Raw genomic sequence first — 15,529 nt, forward strand, 5'->3', positions numbered from 1 at the left:
CCCTGTCGAATTTCTTCCAGAAAGAACTGGCTTCAGTGCCTGAAGTTCAGACGTTTGTAAAAGGGGTACTGCATATACAGCCTCCTTTTGTGCCCCCAGTGGCACCTTGGGATCTCAATGTTGTTTTGAGTTTCCTAAAGTCACATTGGTTTGATCCACTCACCACTGTGGAATTAAAATATTTCACATGGAAGGTGAAGATTCTATTAGCCCTGGCTTCAGCCAGGCGTGTGTCAGAATGGGCGGCTTTATCATATAAAAGCCCTTACTTAATTTTTCATTCTGACAGGGCAGAATTGAGGACTCGTCCTCAATTTCTCCTTAAGGTGTTTTCTGTTTTTCACATGAACCAACCTATTGTGGTACCTGCGGCTACTAGGGACTTGGAGGACTCCAAGTTACTTGACGTTGTCAGGGCCCTGAAAATATATGTTTCCAGGACGACTGGAGTCAGAAAATCTGACTCGCTGTTTAGCCTGTATGCACCCAACAAGATGGGTGTTCCTGCTTCTAAGCAGACGATTGCTCGCTGGATTTGTAGTGCAATTCAGCTTGCACATTCTGTGGCAGGCTTGCCACAGCCAAAATCAGTAAAAGCCCATTCCACAAGGAAGTGGGCTCATCTTGGGCGGCTGCCCGAGGGGTCTCGGCTTTACAACTTTGCCGAGCTGCTACTTGGTCAGGGGCACACCCTGACTGAGGAGGACCTGGAGTTCTCTCATTCGGTGCTGCAGAGTCATCCGCACTCTCCCGCCCGTTTGGGAGCTTTGGTATAATCCCCATGGTCCTGACGGAGTCCCCAGCATCCACTTAGGACGTTAGAGAAAATAAGAATTTACTTACCGATAATTCTATTTCTCGTAGTCCGTAGTGGATGCTGGGCGCCCATCCCAAGTGCGGATTGTCTGCAATACTTGTACATAGTTATTGTTACAAAAATCGGGTTATTCTTGTTGTGAGCCATCTTTTCAGAGGCTCCTTCGTTGTTATCATACTGTTAACTGGGTTCAGATCACAGGTTGTACGGTGTGATTGGTGTGGCTGGTATGAGTCTTACCCGGGATTCAATATCCTTCCTTATTATGCACGCTCGTCCGGGCACAGTATCCTAACTGAGGCTTGGAGGAGGGTCATAGGGGGAGGAGCCAGTGCACACCACCTGATCCTAAAGCTTTTATTATTGTGCCCTGTCTCCTGCGGAGCCGCTAAACCCCATGGTCCTGACGGAGTCCCCAGCATCCACTACGGACTACGAGAAATAGAATTATCGGTAAGTAAATTCTTATTTAAAATGCTATAAGGGAAAAACACTTATATAAAGGTTGTCCCTGTATAATTATAGCGTTTTTGGTGTGTGCTGGCAAACTCTCCCTCTGTCTCCCCAAAGGGCTAGTGGGGTCCTGTCCTCTATCAGAGCATTCCCTGTGTGTGTGCTGTGTGTCGGTACGTGTGTGTCGACATGTATGAGGACGATGTTGGTGAGGAGGCGGAGCAATTGCCTGTAATGGTGATGTCACTCTCTAGGGAGTCGACACCGGAATGGATGGCTTATTTAAGGAATTACGTGATAATGTCAACACGCTGCAAGGTCGGTTGACGACATGAGACGGCCGGCAAACCAATTAGTACCTGTCCAGGCGTCTCAAACACCGTCAGGGGCGTTAAAACGTCCTTTTACCTCAGTCGGTCGACACAGACACAGACACGGACACTGACTCCAGTGTCGACGGTGAAGAAACAAACGTATTTTCCTTTAGGGCCACACGTTACTTGTTAAGGGCAATGAAGGAGGTGTTACATATTTCTGATACTACAAGTACCACAAAAAAGGGTATTATGTGGAGTGTGAAAAAACTACCTGTAGTTTTTCCTGAATCAGATAAATTAAATGAAGTGTGTGATGATGCGTGGGTTTCCCCCGATAGAAAATTATTGGCGGTATACCCTTTCCCGCCAGAAGTTAGGGCGCGTTGGGAAACACCCCTTAGGGTGGATAAGGCGCTCACACGCTTATCAAAACAAGTGGCGGTACCGTCTCCAGATAGGGCCGCCCTCAAGGAGCCAGCTGATAGGAGGCTGGAAAATATCCTAAAAAGTATATACACACATACTGGTGTTATACTGCGACCAGCGATCGCCTCAGCCTGGATGTGCAGCGCTGGGGTGGCTTGGTCGGATTCCCTGACTGAAAATATTGATACCCTTGACAGGGACAGTATTTTATTGACTATAGAGCATTTAAAGGATGCATTTCTATATATGCGAGATGCACAGAGGGATATTTGCACTCTGGCATCAAGAGTAAGTGCGATGTCCATATCTGCCAGAAGTTGTTTATGGACACGACAGTGGTCAGGTGATGCAGATTCCAAACGGCACATGGAAGTATTGCCGTATAAAGGAGAAAAAGACAACGTCTTTTCAGCCTCAGTCCTTTCGTCCCCATAAGGGCAAGCGGGCAAAAGGCCAGTCATATCTGCCATGGGATAGAGGAAAGGGAAGAAGACTGCAGCAGGCAGCCCATTCCCAGAAACAGAAGCCCTCCACCGCTTCTGCCAAGTCCTCAGCATGACGCTGGGGCCGTACAAGCGGACTCGGGTGCGGTGGGGGGGGTCGTCTCAAGAGTTTCAGCACGCAGTGGGCTCACTCGCAAGTGGACCCCTGGATCCTACAAGTAGTATCCCAGGGGTACAGATTGGAAATTCGAGACGTCTCCCCCTCGCAGGTTCCTGAAGTCTGCTTTACCAACGTCTCCCTCCGACAGGGAGGCAGTAGTGGAAACAATTCACAAGCTGTATTCCCAGCAGGTGATAATCAAAGTACCCCTCCTACAACAAGGAAAGGGGTATTATTCCACAATATATTGTGGTACTGAAGCCAGACGGCTCGGTGAGACCTATTCTAAATCTGAAATAGTTGAACACTTACATACAAAGGTTCAAATCAAGATGGAGTCACTCAGAGCAGTGATAGCGAACCAGGAAGAAGGGGACTATATGGTGTCCCGGGACATCAGGGATGCTTACCTCCATGTCCCAATTTGCCCTTCTCACCAAGGTTACCTCAGGTTCGTGGTACAGAACTGTCACTATCAGTTTCAGACGCTGCCGGTTGGATTGTCCACGGCACCCCGGGTCCTTACCAAGGTAATGGCCGAAATGATGATTCTTCTTCAAAGAAAATGGACGATCTCCTGATAGGGGCAAGGTCCAGAGAACAGTTGGAGGTCGGAGTAGCACTATCTCAAGTAGTTCTACGACAGCACGGGTGGATTCTAAATATTCCAAAACCGCAGCTGTTTCCGACGACACGTCTGCTGTTCCTAGGGATGATTCTGGACACAGTCCAGAAAAAGGTGTTTCTCCCGGAGAAGAAAGCCAGGGAGTTATCCGAGCTAGTCAGGAACCTCCTAAAACCAGGAAAAGTGTCAGTGCATCATTGCACAAGGGTCCTGGGAAAAATGGTGGCTTCTTACGAAGCGATTCCATTCGGTAGATTTCACGCAAGAACTTTTCAGTGGGATCTGCTGGAAAAATGGTCCGGATCGCATCTTCAGATGCATCAGCGGATAACCCTGTCTCCAAGGACAAGGGTGTTTCTTCTGCGGTGGCTGCAGAGTGCTCATCTACTAAAGGGCCGCAGATTCGGCATTCAGGACTGGGTCCTGGTGACCACGGATGCCAGCCTGAGAGGCTGGGGAGCAGTCACACAGGGAAAAAATTTCCAGGGAGTGTGATCAAGTCTGGAGACTTCTCTCCACATAAATATACTGGAGCTAAGGGCAATTTACAATGTTCTAAGCTTAGCAAGACCTCTGCTTCAAGGTCAGCCGGTATTGATCCAGTGGGACAACATCACGGCAGTCGCCCACGTAAACAGACAGGGCGGCACAAGAAGCAGGAGGGCAATGGCAGAAACTGCAAGGATTCTTCGCTGGGCGAAAAATCATGTGATAGCACTGTCAGCAGTGTTCATTCCGGGAGTGGACAACTGGGAAGCAGACTTCCTCAGCAGGCACGACCTCCACCCGGGAGAGTGGGGACTTCATCGGGAAGTATTCCACATGATTGTGAACCGTTGGGAAAGACCAAAGGTGGACATGATGGCGTCCCGCCTGAACAAAAAACTGGACAGGTATTGCGCCAGGTCAAGAGACCCTCAAGCAATATCTGTGGACGTTCTGGTAACACCGTGGGTGTACCAGTCGGTGTATGTGTTCCCTCCTCTGCTTCTCATAACCAAGGTACTGAGAATTATAAGACGTAGAGGAGTAAGAACTATACTCGTGGCTCCGGATTGGCCAAGAAGGACGTGGCACCCGGAACTTCAAGAAATGCTCACAGAGGACTCATGGCCTCTGCCGCTAAGAAGGGACTTGCTTCAGCAAGTACCAGGTCTGTTCCAAGACTTACCGCGGCTGCGTTTGACGGCATGGCGGTGGAACGCCAGATCCTAAGGGAAAAAGGCATTCCGGAAGAGGTCATTCCTACCCTGGTCAAAGCCAGGAAGGAGGTGACCGCAAAACATTATCACCACATGTGGCGAAAATATGTTGCGTGGTGTGAGGCCAGGAAGGCCCCACGAAGAAATTTCAACTCGGTCGATTCCTGCATTTCCTGCAAACAGGAGTGTCTATGGGCCTCAAATTGGGGTCCATTAAGGTTCAAATTTCGGCCCTGTCAATTTTCTTCCAGAAAGAATTGGCTTCAGTTCCTGAAGTCCAGAAGTTTGTCAAGGGAGTATTGCATATACAACCCCCTTTTTGTGCCTCCAGTGGCACTGTGGGATCTCAACGTAGTTCTGGGATTCCTCAAATCACATTTTAAACCGCTCAAATCTGTGGATTTGAAATATCTCACATGAAAAGTGACCATGCTGTTGGCCCTGGCCTCGGCCAGGCGAGTGTCAGAATTGGCGGCTTTGTCTCACAAAAGCCATATCTGGTTGTCCATTCGGACAGGGCAGAGCTGCGGACTCGTCCCCAGTTTCTTCCTAAGGTGGTGTCAGCGTTTCACCTGAACCAGCTTATTGTGGTACCTGCGGCTACTAGGGACTTGGAGGACTCCAAGTTGCTAGATGTTGTCAGGGCCCTGAAAATATAGGTTTCCAGGACGGCTGGAGTCAGGAAAACTGACTCGCTGTTATCCTGTATGCACCCAACAAACTGGGTGCTCTTGCTTCTAAGCAGACGATTGCTTGTTGGATTTGTAGCACATTTCAACTTGCACATTCTGTGGCAGGCCTGCCACAGCCTAAATCTGTCAAGGCCCATTCCACAAGGAAGGTGGGCTCATCCTGGGCGGCTGCCCGAGGGGTCTCGGCATTACAACTCTGCCGAGCAGCTACGTGGTCGGGGGAGAACACGTTTGTAAAATTCTACAAATTTGATACCCTGGCTAAAGAGGACCTGGAGTTCTCTCATTCGGTGCTGCAGAGTCATCCGCAATCTCCCGCCCGTTTGGGAGCTTTGGTATAATCCCCATGGTCCTGACGGAGTCCCCAGCATCCACTAGGACGTCAGAGAAAATAAGATTTTACTTACCGATAAATCTATTTCTCGTAGTCCGTAGTGGATGCTGGGCGCCCATCCCAAGTGCGGATTGTCTGCAATACTTGTACATAGTTATTGTTACAAAAATCGGGTTATTATTGTTGTGAGCCATCTTTTCAGAGGCTCCGCTGTTATCATGCTGTTAACTGGGTTCAGATCACAGGTTGTACGGTGTGATTGGTGTGGCTGGTATGAGTCTTACCCGGGATTCAAAATCCTTCCTTATTGTGTACGCTCGTCCGGGCACAGTATCCTAACTGAGGCTTGGAGGAGGGTCATAGGGGGAGGAGCCAGTGCACACCACCTGATCCTAAAGCTTTTACTTTTGTGCCCTGTCTCCTGCGGAGCCTCTATTCCCCATGGTCCTGACGGAGTCCCCAGCATCCACTACGGACTACGAGAAATAGATTTATCGGTAAGTAAAATCTTATTTTTTCCATTTTCTAGTACATAAGAATAAAACTGTAGACGACACAGTTACCAGGATTATAAAAAAGTCATTCTACAAAAATACTGTTCGTCAATCGCATGCAAAAGCTGAAATATAAACAGTACAACATACTAATACGTTCTCCCCAGTGGAGAACGAAAAACTAAGACCTACTGAACCAAAAGAAAAAAGAAAAACTTAATAATCGTACCTGCTGGGGCATAGGGACCGCCGACCCATCCACGGAGACATCATCAGAGCTAGAAAAGGCATGTAGACAGCGGAGATGTGGAGAGGAAATATGGAAGGGGAGAGGCGAAGGAGAGAAGGGGGGAGCTGCAGCCTGTGATGTATCAGTCAGGGAAGGGAAGTAGATGAGGGAGAGAGAGGGGGAGGATCGTGTAGTCACGGGAGAGAGATGGGAGGGTCATCAGCCAGGAGTTGGCGGCCGTACCACATGGTATGTTGAAAACTCTGCTTAATTGCCAATTTCGTCAGAGTGGGCAGTTGGTCGATAAAACGACCCCAACATCGGAATAGGGTAGGGGTCAAAGTCTCCTTATTTAGGGTCGTTTCCAGCCAACCCATTGTGAACAGGAAGAGTAATCTAGAGGTAGCTAGTGACAGCGTAGGAGGGGTGTCAGAAATCCACTGTTGAAGTATGGCCTTCCTGCCTACCGCTGAAAGAATCGCTATCAGTTTCGCATCTTGAGAGGGAAGGTCGGGCTGGTCTCGAGTGGGGCCAAAGAGAGCCCAAGAGGCAGTACACTGAAAGGGCGGACCTAACTTGGAGGTGCTATATGATTGTAGCTCTGCCCAAAACCTTTGGATAAGGGGACAATGCCAGAAGCAGTGCATAAGGTCAGCTACTGGCACAGAGCATTTTAAGCATTTCGCCGAGTCAGAGAAACCCATCAAGTGACTCCTCTTTGGAGAGATATAGGCTCTGTGTAGAATCTTATAGGACATTTCTTGATATAGGCTAGCCGGGATGAGTTTAAGGGAAGTTGTAAAGCAGTCCATCACGGTGTCTGGGGACATAGAGGGAATTTGAGAGGACCATGTCAGCACTTGGGTTAGGTCCATAGCGGGAATGTGTTTTGTGCGAATGCGGGCATAGAGAGATGAGATGGAGCATATCCCAGAGCGCAGGAGCGTATCAAGGCTATTAACAAAGTCGGATACATGTAGATGAGAAAGGACTGAGTGTATATAATGAGAAGCTTGAAAAAAATAGAATCCATGGCTCGGATCTATGTCATATTTAATCAGTGTTTCCGCAAAAGTGAGTGGCTTTTTGCTAGAGTTAAGAAGGTCACCGATTCGTACCATGCAGCAAAGGGATAGGAGGCCTGACCCCGCTGAAAACGCGGGTTCCCAACTAGGGGGAGAAATATGGAGTGGGTGTACTGTAACTTCAGGGATTTCCTAGATAGTCTCCATGCCAGCGCAGTGGAGGTAAGGAGTACATTGTCCAGAGAGAGAGAGATGACAAATCAGATTTGGACGTGTGTAGAACAGAGCTAAGAGAGAGGTGGGTACAGAGTTGGGAGTCAATCAGTGAGTCAGTGAAAATCGAAGTATCATTGAGCCAGTCCATGGCGAAGTGCAGGAGGCAGGCCCTATTATATTGCTCCACGTCCGGCAGTTTCAGCCCTCCATTCTGTACCGTCTGAGACAGTTTAAAAAAACGAATTCGGGGTCTCTTATTGGACCAAATAAACTTAGATATAGATGAGTTAAGGAGGGAGAGGTCAGATTTAGATAGCATGATAGGCACCATCTGAAGGACATAGAGCAATTTGGGGAAGCTAGCCATCTTTACTAGATTACAGCGACCCATAAGATTGAGAGGTAGATTCTGCCATAGTGCTAATTCTGTCTGGATTTTGGTTAGGATAGGATGAACGTTATCAGGGTATAAACGAGCGGGGTCAGAGGGAAGAAGGACCCCAAGATACGTGATATGGGTAGTGGCCCAACGAAACGGGAAGGGGGTATCCCACCCTGTAGTAATATGGGGAAAGATGGCCAGAGCCTCCGATTTGTCGAAGTTGATCGCAAAAGAGGAAAAGCGAGAAATAGCGTGCTGCAGTGCTGTAATGGACTGTTTCGGATTGGAGGTAAAAAGAAGGATGTCATCCGCAAACGCTATTAATTTTATCTCTCTATTGCTAATCCTAACGCCGCAAAAATCAGAGAGGTTGAGTATGTAACGTATGAAGGGTGCCAAGGCCAGGTTAAAAAGGAGGGGGGAGAGGGGACAACCTTGTCTGGTCCCTCTTTCAAGGATAAAGGAAGATGAGGAGGTGTTGTTGACTATCACCTGCGCAGTGGGGTCAGCATAAATGGATTCGACCAGGCCTCGAAATTTATCTCCGAACTGTTGATAAGACAAAACCCTAGCAAGATGGGGCCAGGCAATCTTATCAAAGGCCTTTTCCGCATCAAGGTTAATGAAAATATTATTGGTGAGATTATGGGTATGCGAGTAGGTGATAGCCGCTAGGGCGGTCCTGATACCCTGCACAGATTGTCTATGTTTGATGAATCCCAACTGCGCAGGCAATATCAGGCGAGAGAGACAAAGCTGCAATCTGTTAGCCATTAATTTCGTGAGAATTTTAAAATTCTGATTGAGGAGAGAGATCGGCCTGTAAGAGCCGGGTAGGGAGGGATCCTTTCCAGGCTTCGCAATGACTATAATCGTGGCCTCATTGAATCTAATCGGTGTTTGTTTGGAGGTAAGAATGTGATTATAGAGAGACGTAAGGGTGGGTGCCAGTTCATCTCTGAGCGTTTTATAGAACTCTGCGCCAAAACCATCAGGACCGGGGCTTTTGTTGTTCGGTAAGGTCTTGATGACATCAACAACCTCCTCAGCCGTAATCGGGCTTTCCAGAGAGTCTCTCTCATCCTGAGTCAAAACAGGGAGAGCAGCCTCCTTTAGAAAAGAGAGGTTAGCCGCCGGGTCATCAGGGCCCTTGGAGTACAGAGACCGAAAAAAGTCTCTAAATTCATTGCAGATAACTGCAGGGTCTGTGCTCAGCGAGTCTGAGCTTTTAATTGCGTTTACCCATGTGCGGGATTTAGAGCCTTTGATTAGGTTGGCCAATAACTTGCCCGATTTGTTGCCCCATCTATGGAATTTGTTACGTTGATAATCATAAGATAGTTGGGCTCTTTCCGTGAGAAATGTATCGTAAACAAGTTTGGCCGAAAGATAGGCCTCTTTGTGGGCGGGGGTATCGTGTTGAGTATAACTCCTGTATGCTGAGGTGAGGGTTGTGCTCAAATACTGTAGTTGAGACGAAAACGTCTTCCGTTTAAAATGAGTATATGACATGATGTGACCTCGGAGAACGGCTTTGGCTGCACCCCAGAAAATCAGCGAGTCTGGACTCTGGTCATCATTGTCCAAAGTATAGTTGTGCCAAGACTGCTTCATATGGAAATCAGCGGAGTGACGCAGGTAGGCTGGAAAACGCCATCGGGGTAGACTACGGGAGGGCACATTTAGTCGGATATGGAGGGAGATAGGGGCATGGTCGGATATGATAATATTGTCGATAGAGGTGTGAGTGACTCTGGGGAGAAGGTGAGTGGCAGTGAAGATGTAGTCAATACGGGAGTGAGAAGAGTGGGGGTGAGAGTAGAAAGAATAGTCTTTTTGAGTAGGGTGAAGGATCCGCCAGGGGTCCAAGAGATCCAATTGGGAGCAGAAAGAGGATAAGAGTTGTGCAAGAATCGTAGTGGTGGTAGTACTTATCCTGGATCTGTCCATGGATGGGTCGACTACTAAGTTGAAGTCCCCGCCAACAATTAAGTTCTGGCTGCCCCAGGTAAGGAGGTTTGTTAAAAGACCTGCAAAAAAGGAGTCGGGTGAGATATTCGGTGCATAGATGTTGAGGAGGGTATAGACCGTATTATTAATGCGTACGTCTAACAATAAAAGTCTACCCTCAGGGTCGCAGAGCTTTCTAAGTATTGTATATTGGAGATTGGAATGAAACAAAATCGCTACCCCCCGAGATTTAAGATTTAAGTGGTACGGAGACTAAATGCATTCTCCTATCCAGGGGGCTCGCAGGGTATTTCTAGGATCATCTAACCAGTGGGTCTCTTGCAAGAATATAATGTGGGGGGACATGCGTTTTAGATGAGAGATCACTTTCTTCCTCTTAACCGGGTGGTTAAGACCCTCCACATTCCATGAAACAATACGGAGTAACGTGGCCTTCGAATCTCCGTCTACATGAGTGTGGGTGGATGTCAGTAGACATGTCAACCCACCCCTACCGGGAAAAAGATCAAGAAAGAAGCGTGAAAGATAAAACAGGGTCCCACCCCATCCCAGCGAGCAGGGGGGGAATCTCCCAATGGGGGGAAGGGGTCCCGGCCCAGGCAGGTAAGACTAACAAAACAAACATAAAATAAACATCAATAAACAATAAATAAATCAGTTAGGAGAGCAGAGGTGCGAGCCAATCACACTCTACTGTAACGTTGAAACATTATGTGAGAACCGAATGCAGATTCGGGCAGCGTAGGGTAGCTTACAGATATATACACACAGTAATCAAGTGTCAGGTATAAAAAAATGCAACTTGGTCTCCTCAGGATCCTCAAAGAAACGTGGTCGTCCATCTTCAAAAACCCTGAGGCGGGCAGGATAAAGCAAGGAGAACCTGATCTTCGCCTCAAAAAGGTGTTTGCATATAGGAGCAAACTCTCTGCGCTTTGTGGCTACCGATGCGGAAAAGTCCTGAAAGATGAGGAGGCGGTCTCCATTGATGGAGAGGGCGGCAGCTTTGCGGTAATGATCAAGGAGTCTCGCCTTGTCCGCGTAATTCAGGATACGCATGATGACCGGGCGAGGGCGACCCAAAGAATTTTTCCTTTCAGGTCCCACGCGATGGGCTCTCTCAATGACTAGAGGGACTCCTTTTAGATCCATAGAAAGTTGCTCCGGGATATCCACCGAGAGGAGGGCCAGGAGTTCGCGACCCCGCACCGACTCTGGGATGCCTATGACCCACAGATTGGTACGTCTGCCGCGATTTTCAAGGTCATCAAGCTTTTCAGAAAGGTCAGCGACCTCGAGCTGTTTGGCCTGTAGAGAACGTTGGGCTTCCTCCAAATTATCCTCTAGGGTCGATATCCTTTGTTCCACCTCATCAAGGCGAGTAGAGTGTTGACTTAGCAGGGTCGAAGAAGACTCGATGGCCTCTTTAATGCCCGCCAATTTCTCATCTAGGAGTGGCCCTAGAACCACCAGCAGGTCCTTATGTTTCATCTTCGGCTGCTTGAGAAGCGGTCGGGATTTACGGGAGCGCTGGGAGAGTGAGCGTGTGGTCGAGTGGTCAGAGTCGGAGGAGTCACCACATGGGGTGTCCTCTCGTGAATGCTGAGTAGTGCCTGCGGACATCACGGGCAGGGGAATCAGGATCTTTTCCATGCAAAGAGGTTTAAGCAGAGGTGAGGTAGCCAGGCGCAGAGAGTCCAGATAGTAAAAGGTGTAATGGGTCTCACATATTAAATAGTGGCTTTCAGTAGTAGCTCATCCTGAGCAAGACGTACGGGAAGTGAGAGGTGAGGTAAGAGGGGAGGGGCGTGCGGTGTCTGTGGTTGAGAAGACTTTCAGGAGCCGGCAAGAGTAAGTGATGAGAGGGGCCAGGCCCTCACGGGTATGCAGGAAGAGGGCGGCAACCAAGGAGGTGGGGGTCAGCCCAGGACCCGTTGTCCAGGTGTCGGTGGACCTTTAGGTGCTCAGCAGCGATAGGGTCAGGGCATCAGGGACATTCATGGATCCGCAGCTGTCACCATGTCTCGGATAGCCACAGGGGTCCGAACGGCGGGAGGAGTGGTGATCCGGTCGGCGGAAGGCAGGGGAGAGTTCTTCACCACACTGTGTAGCAGCTGTCAAGCCAGTGCAGCTCCCGTCTCCCTCTGTCTCGATCGCCAGGTCCCTGGTAGCTGGGGGAGTGCCAATATGGCCACCGGCCTTCGTATACTGTAGGGGGAGGTGCAGAGAGAGATGCAGTGTCTTAAGTGCCGAGCAGCAGTGAGAAGGGTGGGTGGGCTGTGTCTCCTTATAAGTGGCAGGCAGGTCCGTTATGTCGGTGTCGGCAGAGCAGCCGAATCCCAGCAGAGCCCACCAGCGGCTAGTATTGTCTCCCCTCAAAGGGCCCCGACCGCGTCAGCGATCACCAGCAGATCCTGACACGGCTCAAGCGGCAGCAGGGAGAGCCAGCCGAGGTGTGGGGTAGCCGCAGGCAACCCTTTTCCGGGTCCCCGGCAGTCTGTGTGCACGTGTGCTGCAGCAGGAGCAGGGAGGAAGATGGCCGCCGGGTCCCGGTGCAGGGAGTGATAAGCTGGCCTCTTCACCGGAGCCCCCCCGCGGGTACAGTCAGTCGCGGGACTTGCGGGGCCGGCCGAAGGTCACAGACAGGCCAGAGAGCCCTGGGGTGAGGTGAGCAGGGTCCGGGCGCCGTCCCCGCCGTGTTTCCGGAAGTCCGGCGGGTCGCCCGTGAAATCGAGGCCCCGGCGTGAGAGTCAGCAGCGGGCCGCAATCCGCGGGAGCTTTTAATGCGCTCCCCGATTCTGCGACCACTGGTGTTTTGCAGCAGGGGGATTGGGAGGATGTAGGTAGTAGGGATTTGGAGCAGGGGAGCGAGTTTAGGTGGGCTAGGAGGGTAGAAAGATGTTGTTAAAGCAGGAGCTATGCACAGCTGCGACTGCTCTCCTCCAGCGTTAAGCCCCCCCCCCCCCGGGGCAGCCTTCTTAAAGGACACGGCTGACCGCAAGATTTAGACCACTCTCAAATCTCTGTACACTGCTGCGGGGGTTGCCCAAAGGCCCACTATAGCTTGTGCATGGATCACTAGGACCATTGCAAAATGGTCCGGTAACTTAATTGAGGGGTTAGATTCCGTACCCAGAGGGGAGATAGTTTTATTCCTACAGCATATACAGGACTTTGCAAATTTTAGAGATAGGCTTACTCCATGCACCACAGCAATGGCAGTGTCAGCACGCAGGAGCCTATGGCTACGTCAGTGGACTGTGGATGCGGATTCCAGAAAAGGTATGGAAAACCTACTATTCACAGATGAGGCCCTGTTTGGAGATGAATTGGATACGTGGATATCCAAGGCTACGGCGGATAAGTCTAGTTCCCCCGGCTAGGAAGACCTACTCTGCTCAAACTCTGCAGTCCTTTCGGACAGCAAAGTGTAAAAATAAAACCAAAGGTTCTTCTACAGCCTTCAAAGGCAATAGAGGTAAACCCAGAAAACAAGCAACTGCAGGTTCACAGGAACAGAACTCAGGTTCTGTTTCCTCAAAGCCTTCAGCATGGCGGTGGACCGCACTGCCTGGAAGACAGGCAGGTGGGAGCCCGATTAAAAGATTTCAGTCACATATGGGCGACATCATGCCAGGATTCCTGGGTCAAAGAGCTCATCGCCCAGGGGTACAGACTGGAGTTTCAGGAACTTCCCACCTCACAGATTTTTTTAAATCAGGCTTACCAGCTTCTCAGGAGGCAAGTATAATTTTACAGGATGCAATTCAAAAACGGGTACAGACTCAGGTCATTGTTCAAGTTCCACCTCAGCTACAGAACAAAGGTTATTATTCCAGCCTGTTTGTGGTACCGAAAACAGACGGTTTGGTAAGACCCATTTTAAACCTCAAGTCACTGAACCCGTATTTACGGGTGTTCAAATTTAAGATGGAGTCTCTGAGAGCGGTGATTTCAGGTCTGGAAGAACAGAAAATCTTGGTGTCTCTGGATATCAAGGATGCGTACCTTCATATCCCAATCTGGCCGGCTCATCAGGCTTATCTAAGGTTTGCATCACAGGACTGTCACTACCAGTTCCAGACCCTGCCATTTGGCCTCTCCACGGCACCGAGGGTGTTCACTAAGGTAATGGCAGAGATAATGTTTCTCCTTCGCAAACAGGGAGTGAACATAATTCAGTACCTGGACGATCTGCTGATAAAAGCACCATCCAGGGAGCGGTTGTTGGACAACATTGCCCTCTCAGCTCGACTACTCCGGGATCATGGGTGGATTCTGAACCTACCAAAATCTCACCTGGAACCAACACGGAGGCTTCCGTTCCTGGGGATGATACTGGATACAGAGGCACAGAAGGTATTCCTTCCATTGGAAAAGGCATTGGTAATCCAGTCGATGGTGCGGGATGTTCTAAAACCAACCCGGATATCGGTGCATCTATGCATTCACCTTCTGGGAAAGATGGTAGCCGCTTACGAGGCGCTGCAGTACGGAAGGTTTCACACAAGGCCCTTCCAGCTGAATCTGTTGTACAGATGCTCCGGATCGCATCTTCACATGCACCAGAGGATATGTCTGTCGCCAAGAGCCAGGATTTCTCTTCTGTGGTGGCTTCAGACTTCTAACCTGACAGAGGACCGAAGGTTTGGGATTCAAAATTGGATTCTGCTAACCACAGACGCAAGCCTCAGAGGTTGGGGAGCCGTCACCCAGGGGGAACACTTCCAAGGAAAATGGTCAAGTCAGGAAACCATTCTTTCAATCAACATTCTGGAACTAAGGCCCATATACAACGCCCTTCTATAGGCATCACATCTTCTTCAAGATCAAGCCATCCAGGTTCAGTCGGACAATGTAACAGTGGTAACGTACATAAATCTACAGGGCGTAACGAAGAGCAGAGCTGCAATGTCAGAGATAACAAGGATTCTCCTCTGGGCAGAAAGACACGCTGTGGCATTGTCTGCAATCTTCATTCTGGGAGTAGACAACTGGGAAGCAGACTTCCTCAGCAAACACGACCTCCCGGAGGTGTTTGGGTGCTTGACACGTTGGTGGGGAATTCCACAGATCGACATGATGGCCTCTCGTCTCAACAAGAAGCTCTGGCGGTATTGTTTCAGGTCGAGAAACTCACAGGCAGTGGAGGTGGACGCTCTGGTGACTCCATGGGTCTATCAGATGGTGTATGTGTTTCCACCACTTCCATTGATCCCAAGAATTCTCAAAAGAATAAAAAGGGAAAAGGTTCAAGCAATTCTCATTGCTCCGGATTGGCCACGAAGGGCTTGGTACGCGGATCTACTGGAAATGCTCCTGGAGGATCCGTGGCCTCTACCTCTTTGAGAGGATTTTCTGCAAGAGGGTCCGTTCGTCTATCAAGTCTTACCGTGGCTACGTTTGACGGCATGGAGGTTGAGCATCAAATTCTAGCCCGTAAAGGCATTCCGGACAGGTTAATTCCTACATTGATCAAAGCCAGAAAAGGGGTAACATCTAAACATTACCACTGTATTTGGAGAAAATACGTCTCTTAGTGTAAAAACAGGAAATTTCCTGCAGTGGAGTTTCAACTTGGACGTTTTCTGCTTTCTCTGCAGTCAGGTGTGGATGTGGGCCTACGCTTGGGCTCCATAAAAGTCCAGATTTCGGCCTTATCCATTTTCTTCCAGAAACAATTGCCTTCTCTCCCGGAGGATCAGACATTTTTGAAGGGTGTTCTGCACATCCGACCGCCCTT

General features: G+C 49.5%; 1 protein-coding gene across 4 annotated transcripts in view; it reads left to right on the forward strand.

The window, feature by feature from the left end:
* The window catches only part of ELP1 (elongator acetyltransferase complex subunit 1), a 291,962-nt gene that overhangs the window by 97,000 nt on the left and 179,433 nt on the right, over positions 1–15,529 (forward strand). The window lies entirely within an intron of this gene.

This window comes from Pseudophryne corroboree, chromosome 1 (genome assembly GCF_028390025.1).
Source record: "Pseudophryne corroboree isolate aPseCor3 chromosome 1, aPseCor3.hap2, whole genome shotgun sequence".
Lineage (NCBI taxonomy): Eukaryota > Metazoa > Chordata > Amphibia > Anura > Myobatrachidae > Pseudophryne > Pseudophryne corroboree.